This window comes from Furipterus horrens, unplaced genomic scaffold, assembly GCF_987537825.1.
Source record: "Furipterus horrens unplaced genomic scaffold, mFurHor1.1.pri manual_scaffold_10, whole genome shotgun sequence".
NCBI classification, from domain to species: Eukaryota; Metazoa; Chordata; class Mammalia; order Chiroptera; family Furipteridae; genus Furipterus; species Furipterus horrens.
The window spans coordinates 102,986,153-102,997,559 of record NW_028327180.1 but is presented as its reverse complement, the minus strand read 5'-3'; the positions used below and the strand labels follow the sequence as shown (position 1 = coordinate 102,997,559).

Sequence of the window (11,407 nt, the reverse complement as noted above, 5' to 3'; positions counted from 1 at the left end):
CTAACCCTAACCCTAACCCTAACCCTAACCCTAACCCTAACCCTAACCCTAACCCTAACCCTAACCCTAACCCTAACCCTAACCCTAACCCTAACCCTAACCCTAACCCTAACCCTAACCCTAACCCTAACCCTAACCCTAACCCTAACCCTAACCCTAACCCTAACCCTAACCCTAACCCTAACCCTAACCCTAACCCTAACCCTAACCCTAACCCTAACCCTAACCCTAACCCTAACCCTAACCCTAACCCTAACCCTAACCCTAACCCTAACCCTAACCCTAACCCTAACCCTAACCCTAACCCTAACCCTAACCCTAACCCTAACCCTAACCCTAACCCTAACCCTAACCCTAACCCTAACCCTAACCCTAACCCTAACCCTAACCCTAACCCCTAACCCTAACCCTAACCCTAACCCTAACCCTAACCCTAACCCTAACCCTAACCCTAACCCTAACCCTAACCCTAACCCTAACCCTAACCCTAACCCTAACCCTAACCCTAACCCTAACCCTAACCCTAACCCTAACCCTAACCCTAACCCTAACCCTAACCCTAACCCTAACCCTAACCCTAACCTAACCCTAACCCTAACCCTAACCCTAACCCTAACCACCCTAACCCTAACCCTAACCCTAACCCTAACCCTAACCCTAACCCTAACCCTAACCCTAACCCTAACCCTAACCCTAACCCTAACCCTAACCCTAACCCTAACCCTAACCCTAACCCTAACCCTAACCCTAACCCTAACCCTAACCCTAACCCTAACCCTAACCCTAACCCTAACCCTAACCCTAACCCTAACCCTAACCCTAACCCTAACCCTAACCCTAACCCTAACCCTAACCCTAACCCTAACCCTAACCCTAACCCTAACCCTAACCCTAACCCTAACCCTAACCCTAACCCTAACCCTAACCCTAACCCTAACCCTAACCCTAACCCTAACCCTAACCCTAACCCTAACCCTAACCCCTAACCCTAACCCTAACCCTAACCCTAACCCTAACCCTAACCCTAACCCTAACCCTAACCCTAACCCTAACCCTAACCCTAACCCTAACCCTAACCCTAACCCTAACCCTAACCCTAACCCTAACCCTAACCCTAACCCTAACCCTAACCCTAACCCTAACCCTAACCCTAACCCTAACCCTAACCCTAACCCTAACCCTAACCCTAACCCTAACCCTAACCCTAACCCTAACCCTAACCCTAACCCTAACCCTAACCCTAACCCTAACCCTAACCCTAACCCTAACCCTAACCCTAACCCTAACCCTAACCCTAACCCTAACCCTAACCCTAACCCTAACCCTAACCCTAACCCTAACCCTAACCCTAACCCTAACCCTAACCCTAACCCTAACCCTAACCCTAACCCTAACCCTAACCCTAACCCTAACCCTAACCCTAACCCTAACCCTAACCCTAACCCTAACCCTAACCCTAACCCTAACCCTAACCCTAACCCTAACCCTAACCCTAACCCTAACCCTAACCCTAACCCTAACCCTAACCCTAACCCTAACCCTAACCCTAACCCTAACCCTAACCCTAACCCTAACCCTAACCCTAACCCTAACCCTAACCCTAACCCTAACCCTAACCCTAACCCTAACCCTAACCCTAACCCTAACCCTAACCCTAACCCTAACCCTAACCCTAACCCTAACCCTAACCCTAACCCTAACCCTAACCCTAACCCTAACCCTAACCCTAACCCTAACCCTAACCCTAACCCTAACCCTAACCCTAACCCTAACCCTAACCCTAACCCTAACCCTAACCCTAACCCTAACCCTAACCCTAACCCTAACCCTAACCCTAACCCTAACCCTAACCCTAACCCTAACCCTAACCCTAACCCTAACCCTAACCCTAACCCTAACCCTAACCCTAACCCTAACCCTAACCCTAACCCTAACCCTAACCCTAACCCTAACCCTAACCCTAACCCTAACCCTAACCCTAACCCTAACCCTAACCCTAACCCTAACCCTAACCCTAACCCTAACCCTAACCCTAACCCTAACCCTAACCCTAACCCTAACCCTAACCCTAACCCTAACCCTAACCCTAACCCTAACCCTAACCCTAACCCTAACCCTAACCCTAACCCTAACCCTAACCCTAACCCTAACCCTAACCCTAACCCTAACCCTAACCCTAACCCTAACCCTAACCCTAACCCTAACCCTAACCCTAACCCTAACCCTAACCCTAACCCTAACCCTAACCCTAACCCTAACCCTAACCCTAACCCTAACCCTAACCCTAACCCTAACCCTAACCCTAACCCTAACCCTAACCCTAACCCTAACCCTAACCGTTTTCGCCCTAACCGTTTTCGCCCTGGCACAGCACTACCCCTCCTGCCCACGGGGAGGAGAGGATCCCTCAGTGCAGCCAGCGACACAACACAACATCACACTCAGTTCGTCTCACCCCAGGGCTCGATGCAAGACGACAAACCCGGGACCACGCGGCCGGGTGTCCCCCATAACGGCCCCACAGGCGCCCGGGGGGTTCCCGCCTTCCCCAAAGGCCCCCCATCGCCACCAAGTGCGCATGGTGGGCCCGGGTAGGCGGAGTCCGCGCAAGGGTGAGTAAAAGGCAACCTGGGCGGGGGAGAGGTACGCCAGCAACGTTTCCCCCCAGCCCCCTCACCCGACGGCTCGCCCCGCCCCCGAACGAGACGAACCGCCCCCAACCGCAGCCGGGCACGCGACACCCCCAGGGGTCTTTAAACCTCCGCGCCGGGACGCGCTAGGTACCTGCAAAGGGTGGAGGAGAGCGAGCGGTGGGGGTTGCCGTGCCGCGGACAACGGATGCGGTACGCCCCACACCCCCACCGAACGGGAGAGGCAGCCGCCGCCCAACAGCGATAACGTCGCCACCTTTCCCCGCCTCACGCATCCCGGGCCTACCCGGACATCCCCCACAACCCCCCAACCGTACGCCGCACCCACCCCCCTCCGCGTCTCCCCGCAAACCCGCGCAGCCCAGGCCCCTATCGCCGCGCTGGCAGGCGAGGGGCTGCGGTGGGAAGCGGGATGGCGAGCAAGGAGCCACGGTCGGGGGAAGGGGAGGGGGCGGCACAGCCAGCGGGGGGAGGGGCGATGACGCCGGGAGACCCGAAACACGGAGCGGGCGCCGCACGCCCACGGTGGCGGCGGCTTCGGTTTGGACGAGACGCGCCAGGACGGGCAGACACACAGGCGGGCGGGCGACGGGGGTGCAACTGGCCGGGGCGCCCTGAGGCACCCACGGCCCTCCCCATGCACCCCGTGCACCTCCCCTGCGCCTACACTCTCCTTCTGCTCGCTCTCTCTCCAACACTCTCTCAGGCCGACGACGGCGCCGGGCCCGCACACCCACATAGCCAAAAACCCACGTCCGCACCACAAACATGACACGGAACAAAGCCGGCGAGAGGGAGGAACTGACTCCTCCGCTCTCTCTCTTTCCAACTGCATGATCCTTCCGCAGCTTCAGCTACGGATCCTAGCGCGGCACTGCCCCTCCTGCCCACGGGGAGGAGAGCATCCCTCGGGCCGCCCAGCGACAGAAGATTAGAACACACGCACAGACATCACATCCGTCTCACCACACGGGACCATCCTGAGCGACAAACCCGGGACCACGCGGCCGGGAGTCCCCCATAATGGCCCCACAGGCGCCCGGGGGGTTCCCGCCTTCCCCAAAGGCCCCCCATCGCCACAGAGAGCGCATTGTGGGCCCAGGTAGGCGGAGTCCGCGCAAGGGTGAGTAAAAGGCAACCGGGGCAGGGGAGAGGTACGCCAGCAACGTATCCCCCCAGCCTCCTCACCCAACGGCTCGCCCCGCCCCCGAACGGGACGAACCGCCCCCGACCAGAGATAGGCACGCGACACCCCCAGGGGTCTTTAAACCTCCGCGCCGGAACGCGCTAGGTACCTGGAAAGGGTGGAGGAGAGCGAGCGCTGGGTGTTGGCGTGACGCAGAGAACGGACGCGGCAAGCCTCACACACCCACGGAGCAGGCGAGACAACCGCAGCCGCCGCCCAACCGCGATGACGTCGCCACCTTTCCCCGCCTCACGCATCCCGGGCCTACCCGGACATCCCCCACAACCCCCCAACCACCGAACGCCGCACCCACACCCCTCCGTACCTCCCCACAAACCCGCGCAGCCCAGGCCCCTATCGCCGCGCTGGCAGGCGAGGGGCTGCGGTGGGAAGCGGGATGGCGAGCAGGGAGGCACGGTCGGGGGAAGGGGAGGGGCCGGCGCAGCCGGCAGGGGGGGGCGATGACGGAGGGATACCGGAAACAGGGAGCGGGCGCCACACGCCCACGGTGGCACCGGGAGTGGCCGGTCGAGGTTGGACGAGACGCGCCGGGACGAGCGGACACACAGGCGGGCGGGCAACGGGGGTGCAACGGGCCGGGACGTCCTGAGGCACGCACGGCCCTCCCCGAGCACCCCATTCTCCTCCCCTGCGCCTACACTCCCCTTCTGCTCGCTCTCTCTCCGAGACTCTAGCGAGCCGCCGACGGCGGCGGGCCCGCACACGCATATGGCCAAAAACCCACGTCCACGCGGGGAACAAAGCCCACGAGAGGGAGCAACTGACTCCTCCGCTCTCTGTCTCGCTTTGCACGTCCATGATCCTTCCGCAGCTTCACCTACGGACCTGAGCGCGGCACACTGCCCCTCCTGCCCACGGGGAGGAGAGCATCCCTCGGGCCGCCCAACGACGGAAGACTAGAACACACTAAGACACGTCACGTCCGCCTCACCACACGGGACCATCCTGAGCGACAAACCCGGGACCACGCGGCCGGGAGACCCCACAACGGCCCCACAGGCGCCCGGGGGGTTCCCGCCTTCCCCAACGAGCCCCCATCGCCACCGAGTGCGTATGGTGGGCCCAGGTAGGCGGAGTCCGCGCAAGGGTGAATAAAAGGCAACCGGGGCAGGGGAGAGGTACGCCAGCAACGTATCCCCCCAGCCTCCTCACCCGACGGCTCGCCCCGCCCCCGAACGGGACGAACCGCCCCCGACCAGATACGGGCACGCGACACCCCCAGGGGTCTTTAAACCTCCGCGCCGGAACGCGCTAGGTACCTGGAAAGGGTGGAGGAGAGCGAGCGGTGGGTATTGGCGTGACGCGGCACGCCACAAACACCCACGGAGCGGGCGAGAAAAACGGATCCGCCGCCCAACCGCGATAACGTCTCCACCTTTCCCCGCCTCACGCATCCCGGGCCTACCCGGACATACCCCACAACCCCCCAACCACCGAACGCCGCACCCACACCCCTCCGCGCCTCCCCGCAAACCCGCGCAGCCCAGGCCCCTATTGCCGCGCTGGCAGGCGAGGGGCTGCGGTGGGAAGCGGGATTGTGAGCAGGGAGGCACGGTCGGGGGAAGGGGAGGGGCCGGCGCAGCCGGCGGGGGGCGATGACGCCGGGAGACCCGAAACACGGAGCGGGCGCCGCACACCCACGGTCACGCGGGGAGCGGCGGGTCGAGGTTGGACGATACGCGGCAGGACGGGCAGACACACAGGCGGGAGGGCGACGGGGGTGCAACCGGCCGGGACGCCCTGAGGCACGCACGGCCCTCCCCGAGAACCCCGTTCTCCGCACCTCCGCCTACACTCCCCTTCTGCTCGCTCTCTCTCCGAGACTACCGCAGGCCGGCAATGGCGGCCGCCCGCACATGCACGTGGCCAAAACCCCACGTCCCCACCGCAAACACGGCGGGGAACAAAGCCGGCGAGAGGGAGGAACGGACTCCTCCGCTCCCTGTCTCGCTTTCCACATCCAGGATCCTTCCGCAGCTTCACCTACGGATCCTAGCGCGGCACTGCCCCTCCTCCCCACGAGGAGAAGAGGATCCCTCAGGCCGCCCAGCGAGGGAAGACTAGAACACACTCAGACACGTCACGTGCACCTCACCACACGGGTCCATTTGGAGCGACAAACCCGGAACCACGCGGCCGGGCGTCCCCCATAATGGCCCCACAGGCGCCCGGGGGGTTCCCGCCTTCAACAACGAACCCAATTGCCACCGAGTGCGCATAGTGGGCCCAGGTAGGCGGAGTCCGCGCAAGGGTGAGTGAAAGGCAACCGGGTCAGGGGAGAGGTACGCCAGCAACGTTTCCCCCCAGCCCCCTCACCCGACGGCTCGCCACGCCCCCGAACGGGACGAACCGCCCCCGAACAGAGACGGGCACGCGACACCCCCAGGGGTCTTTAAACCTCCGCGCCGGAACGCGCTAGGTACCTGGAAAGGGTGGAGGAGAGCGAGCGGTGGGTATTGGCGCGACGCGGCACGCCACACACACCCACGGAGCGGGCAAGACAACCGGATCCGCCGCCCAACCGCGATGACGTCGCCACCTTTCCCCGCCTCACGCATCCCGGGCCTACCCGGACATACCCCACAACCCCCCAACCACCGAACGCCGCACCTACACCCCTCCGCGCCTCCCCGCAAACCCGCGCAGCCCAGGCCCCTATCGCCGCGCTGGCAGGCGAGGAGCTGCGGTGGGAAGCGGGATGGCGAGCAGGGAGCCACGGTCGGGGGAAGGGGAGGGTCCGGCGCAGCCGGCGGGGGGGGGCGATGACGCCGAGAGACCCGAAACACGGAGCGAGCGCCGCACGCCCACGGTGGCGGCGGGTCGGGGTTGGACGAGACGCGCCGGGACGGGCGGACACACAGACGGGCGGGCGACGGCGGTGCAACCGGCCGGGACGCCCTGAGGCACGCACGGCCCTCCCCGAGCACCCCGTTCGCCTCCCCTCTGCCTACACTCCCCTTCTGCTCGCTCTCTCTCCGAGACTCTCGCGGGCCGCCTATGGCGGCCGGCCCGCACACACACATGGCCAAAAACCCACGTCCGCGCGGGGAACAAAGCCCACGAGAGGGAGGAACTGACTCCTCCGCTCTCTGTCTCGCTTTGCACGTCCATGATCCTTCTGCAGCTTCACCTACGGATCCGAGCGCGGCACTGCCCCTCCTGCCCACGGGGAGGAGAGCATCCCTCGAGCCGCCCAGCGACGGAAGACTAGAACACACTCAGACACGTCACGTGCGTCTCACCGCACGGGTCCATCCGGAGCGACAAACCCGGGACCACGCGGCCGGGCGTCCCCCATAACGGCCCCACAGGCGCCCGGGGGGTTCCCGCCTTCCCCAACGAGCCCCCATCGCCACCGAGTGCGCATGGTGGGCCCGGGTAGGCGGAGTCCGCGCAAGGGTGAGTAAAAGGCAACCGGGGCAGGGGAGAGGTACGCCAGCAACGTATCCCCCCAGCCCCCTCACCCGACGGCTCGCCCCGCCCCCGAACGGGACGAAACGCCCCCGAACAGAGACGGGCACGCGACACCCCCAGGGGTCTTTAAACCTCCGCGCCGGAACGCGCTAGGTACCTGGAAAGGGTGGAGGAGAGCGAGCGGCGGGGGTTGCCGTGCCGGGGAGAACGGACGCGGCACGCTCCACACACCCACGAAGCGGGCGACACAACCGCAGCCCAACCGCGATGACGTCGCCACCTTTCCCCGCCTCACGCATCCCGGGCCTACCCGGACATCCCCCACAACCCCACAACCACCGAACGCCGCACCCACACCCCTCCGCGCCTCCCCGCAAACCCGCGCAGCCCAGGCCCCTATCGCCGCGCTGGCAGGCGAGGGGCTGCGGTGGGAAGCGGGATGGCGAGCAGGGAGGCACGGTCGGGGGAAGGGGAGGGGCCGGCGCAGCCGGCGAGGGGGCGATGACGCCGAGAGACCCGAAACACGGAGCGGGCGCCTCACGCCCACAGTGGCGCCGCGAGCGGCGGGTCGCGGTTGGACGAGACGCGCCGGGACGAATGGACACAGGCGGGCGGGCAACGGGGGTGCAACCGGCCGGGACGCCCTGAGGCACGCACAGCCCTCCCCGAGCACCCTGTTCTCCTCCCCTGCGCCTACACTCCCCTTCTGCTCGTTCTCTCTCCGAGACTCTCGCGGGCCGCCAACGGCGGCCGGCCTGCACACACACACATGGCCAAAAAACCCACGTCCGCGCGGGGAACAAAGCCCACGAGAGGGAGGAACTGACTCCTCCGCTCTCTGTCTCGCTTTCCACGTCCATGATCCTTCCGCAGCTTCACCTACGGATCCAAGCGCGGCACTGCCCCTCCTGCCCACGGGGAGGAGAGCATCCCTCGAGCCGCCCAGCGACGGAAGACTAGAACACACTCAGACACGTCAAGTGCGTCTCACCACAGGGGTCCATCCGGAGCGACAAACCCGGGACCACGCGGCCGGGCGTCCCCCATAACGGCCCCACAGGCGCCCGGGGGGTTCCCGCCTTCCCTAACGAGCCCCCATCGTCACCGAGTGCGCATGGTGGGCCCGGGTAGGCGGAGTCCGCGCAAGGGTGAGTAAAAGGCAACCGGGGCAGGGGAGAGGTACGCCAGCAACGTATCCCCCCAGCCCCCTCACCCGACGGCTCGCCCCGCCCCCGAACGGGACGAAACGCCCCCGAACAGAGACGGGCACGCGACACCCCCAGGGGTCTTTAAACCTCCGCGCCGGAACGCGCTAGGTACCTGGAAAGGGTGGAGGAGAGCGAGCGGCGGGGGTTGCCGTGCCAGGGAGAACGGACGCGGCACGCCCCACACACCCACGGAGCGGGCGACACAACCGCCGCCCAACCGCGATGACGTCGCCACCTTTCCCCGCCTCACGCATCCCGGGCCTACCCGGACATCCCCCACAACCCCCCAACCACCGAACGCCGCACCCACACCCCTCCGCGCCTCCCCGCAAACCCGCGCAGCCCAGGCCCCTATCGCCGCGCTGGCAGGCGAGGGGCTGCGGTGGGAAGCGGGATTGTGAGCAGGGAGGCACGGTCGGGGGAAGGGGAGGGGCCGGCACAGCCGGCGGGGGGGCGATGACGCCGGTAGAGCCGAAACACGGAACGGGAGCCGCACGCCCACTGTAGCGCCGGGAGCGGCGGGTCGAGGTTGGACGAGACGCGGCGGGACGGGCGGACACACAGGCGGGCGGGCAATAGGGGTGCGACCGGCCGGGACGCCCTGAGGCACGCACGGCCCTCCCCGAGCACCCCGTTCTCCTCCTCTGCGCCTACACTCCCCTTCTGCTCGCTCTCTCTCCGAGACTCTCGCGGGCCGCCAACGGCGGCCGGCCCGCACACGCACGTGGCCAAAAACCCACGTCCACGCGGGGAACAAAGCCCACGAGAGGGAGGAACTGACTCCTCCGCTCTCTGTCTCGCTTTCCACGTCCATGATCCTTCCGCAGCTCCACCTACGGAAACCTTGTAACGACTTTTACTTCCTCTAGACAGTCAAGTTCGGCACTCTTCTCACCGCTCCGTCGAGGCCGTGGGTCAACCTCAGCGGGGCCGGTCCGAGAGCCTCACTAAACCATCTGATCGGTAGTAGCGACGGGCGCTGTGCACAAAGGCCAGGGACTTAATCAACTCAAGCTTATGACACGCACTTACTGACAACTCCTCCTCCGTGGGGAATAATTGCAATCCCCGATCCCCATCACGAATGGGCTTCAACGGGTTACCCGCACCTGCTGGCGGAGGGTAGGCACATGCTGAGCCAGTCAGTGTAGCGAGCGTGCAGCCCCACACATCTAAGGGCGTCACAGACCTGTTATTGCTCAATCTCCGGTGGCTGAATGCCACTTGTCCCTCCAAGAAGTTGGGGGACGCCGACCGCTCGGGGTCGCATAACTTATTAGCACGCCAGAGTCTCGTTCGTTATCGGAATTAACCGGACAGATCGCTCCACGAACTTAGAACGGGCATGCACCACCACCCACGGAATCGAGAAACAGCTATCGATCTCTCGATCCTGTCTGTGTCCGGGCCGGGTGAGGTTTCCCGTGTTGACTCAAATTAAGCCGCAGGCTCCACTCCTGGTGATGCCCTTCCGTCAACTCCTTTAAGTTTCAGCTTTGCAACCATACTCCCACCGGAACCCAAAGACTTTGGTTTCCCGGAAACTCCCCGGCGGGTCATGGGAATCACGCCGCCGCATCGGCGGTTGGCATCGTTTCTGGTCGTAAATACGACGGTATCTGACCGTCTTCGAACCTCCGACTTTAGTTCTGGATTAATGAAAACATTCTTGGCAAATGCTTTCGCTCTGGTCCGTCTTGCGCCGGTCCAAGAATTTCACCTCTAGCGGCGCAATACGAATGCCCCCGGCCGTCCCTCTTAATCATGGCCTCAGTTCCGAAAACCAACAAAATAGAACCGCGGTCCTATTCCATTATTCCTAGCTGCGGTATCCAGGCGGCTCGGGCCTGCTTTGAACACTCTAACTTTTTCAAAGTAAACGCTTCGGGCCCCAAGAGCCACTCAGCTAAGAGCATCGAGGGAGCGCCGAGAGGCGACGGGCGGTGGCTCGCCTCGCGGCGGACCACCCGCCCGCTCCCAAAATCCAAATATGAGCTTTTTAACTCCAGCAACTTTAATATACGCAATTTGTACCTGGAATTACCGGGGCTGCTGGCACCAGACTTGCCCTCCAATGTATCCTCGTTAAAGGATTTAAAGTGAACTCATTTCATTACAGGGCCTCGAAACAGTCCTGTATTCTTATTTTTCGTCACTACCTCCCCGGGTCGGGAGTGGGTAATTTGCGTGCTTGCTGCCTTCCTTGGATTTGGTAGCCGTTTCGCAGGCTCCCTCTGCGTAATCGAACCGTAATTCCGCGTCACCCGTGCTCACCATGGGAGACACGGCGACTACCACCAAAAGTTGATAGGGCAGACGTTTGAATGCGTCGTCCGCGCCACGGGGGGCGTGCGATCGGCCCGACGTTATCTAGAGTCACCAGAGCTGCCGGCGCCCTAGCACCCCGGGACCCCACCCCCGCGGGGAGGGGGTGGCGGCCAAGGGGAGGCTGACCAGGTTGGTATTGGTCTGATAAATACACACATCCCCCCTGCGAGGGGGATCAGCACCCGTTGGCATGTATTAGCCAGAGAATGGCCACAGTTCTCCACCTAGGAGACGAGCGAGCGACCACAGGAACCATCATTGATTTAATGAGCCATTCGCAGTTTCACTGTAATGGCCGTGCGTACTGACACACGCATGGCTTAATCTCTGAGACAAGCATATGCTACTGGCAGGATCAACCAGATAGTGGCGGAGGTGAGCGAGCGAGAGCGACAGCGCCGAGGCAGGAAGCCAGGCGGACGGCGGACGCCTCAGCCGCCCCCTGGGGGGTCAACGCCCATCGGCATGTATTCACTCGAGAATGGCCAAAGTTCTCCACGCAGGAGATGAGCGAGCGACCAGAGGAGCCATGACTGATTTAATGAGCCATTCGCAGTTTCACTGTACCGGCCATGCGTACTGACACACGCATGCCTTAA

At 63.3% G+C, this 11,407-nt stretch overlaps 1 pseudogene; it reads right to left on the bottom strand.

Annotated features, from left to right (window-relative positions):
- Positions 1 to 9,290: 9,290 nt before the first annotated feature.
- LOC150001132 (18S ribosomal RNA) lies at positions 9,291 to 11,174 on the bottom strand (annotated as a pseudogene).
- Between the last annotated feature and the right edge of the window lie 233 nt (positions 11,175 to 11,407).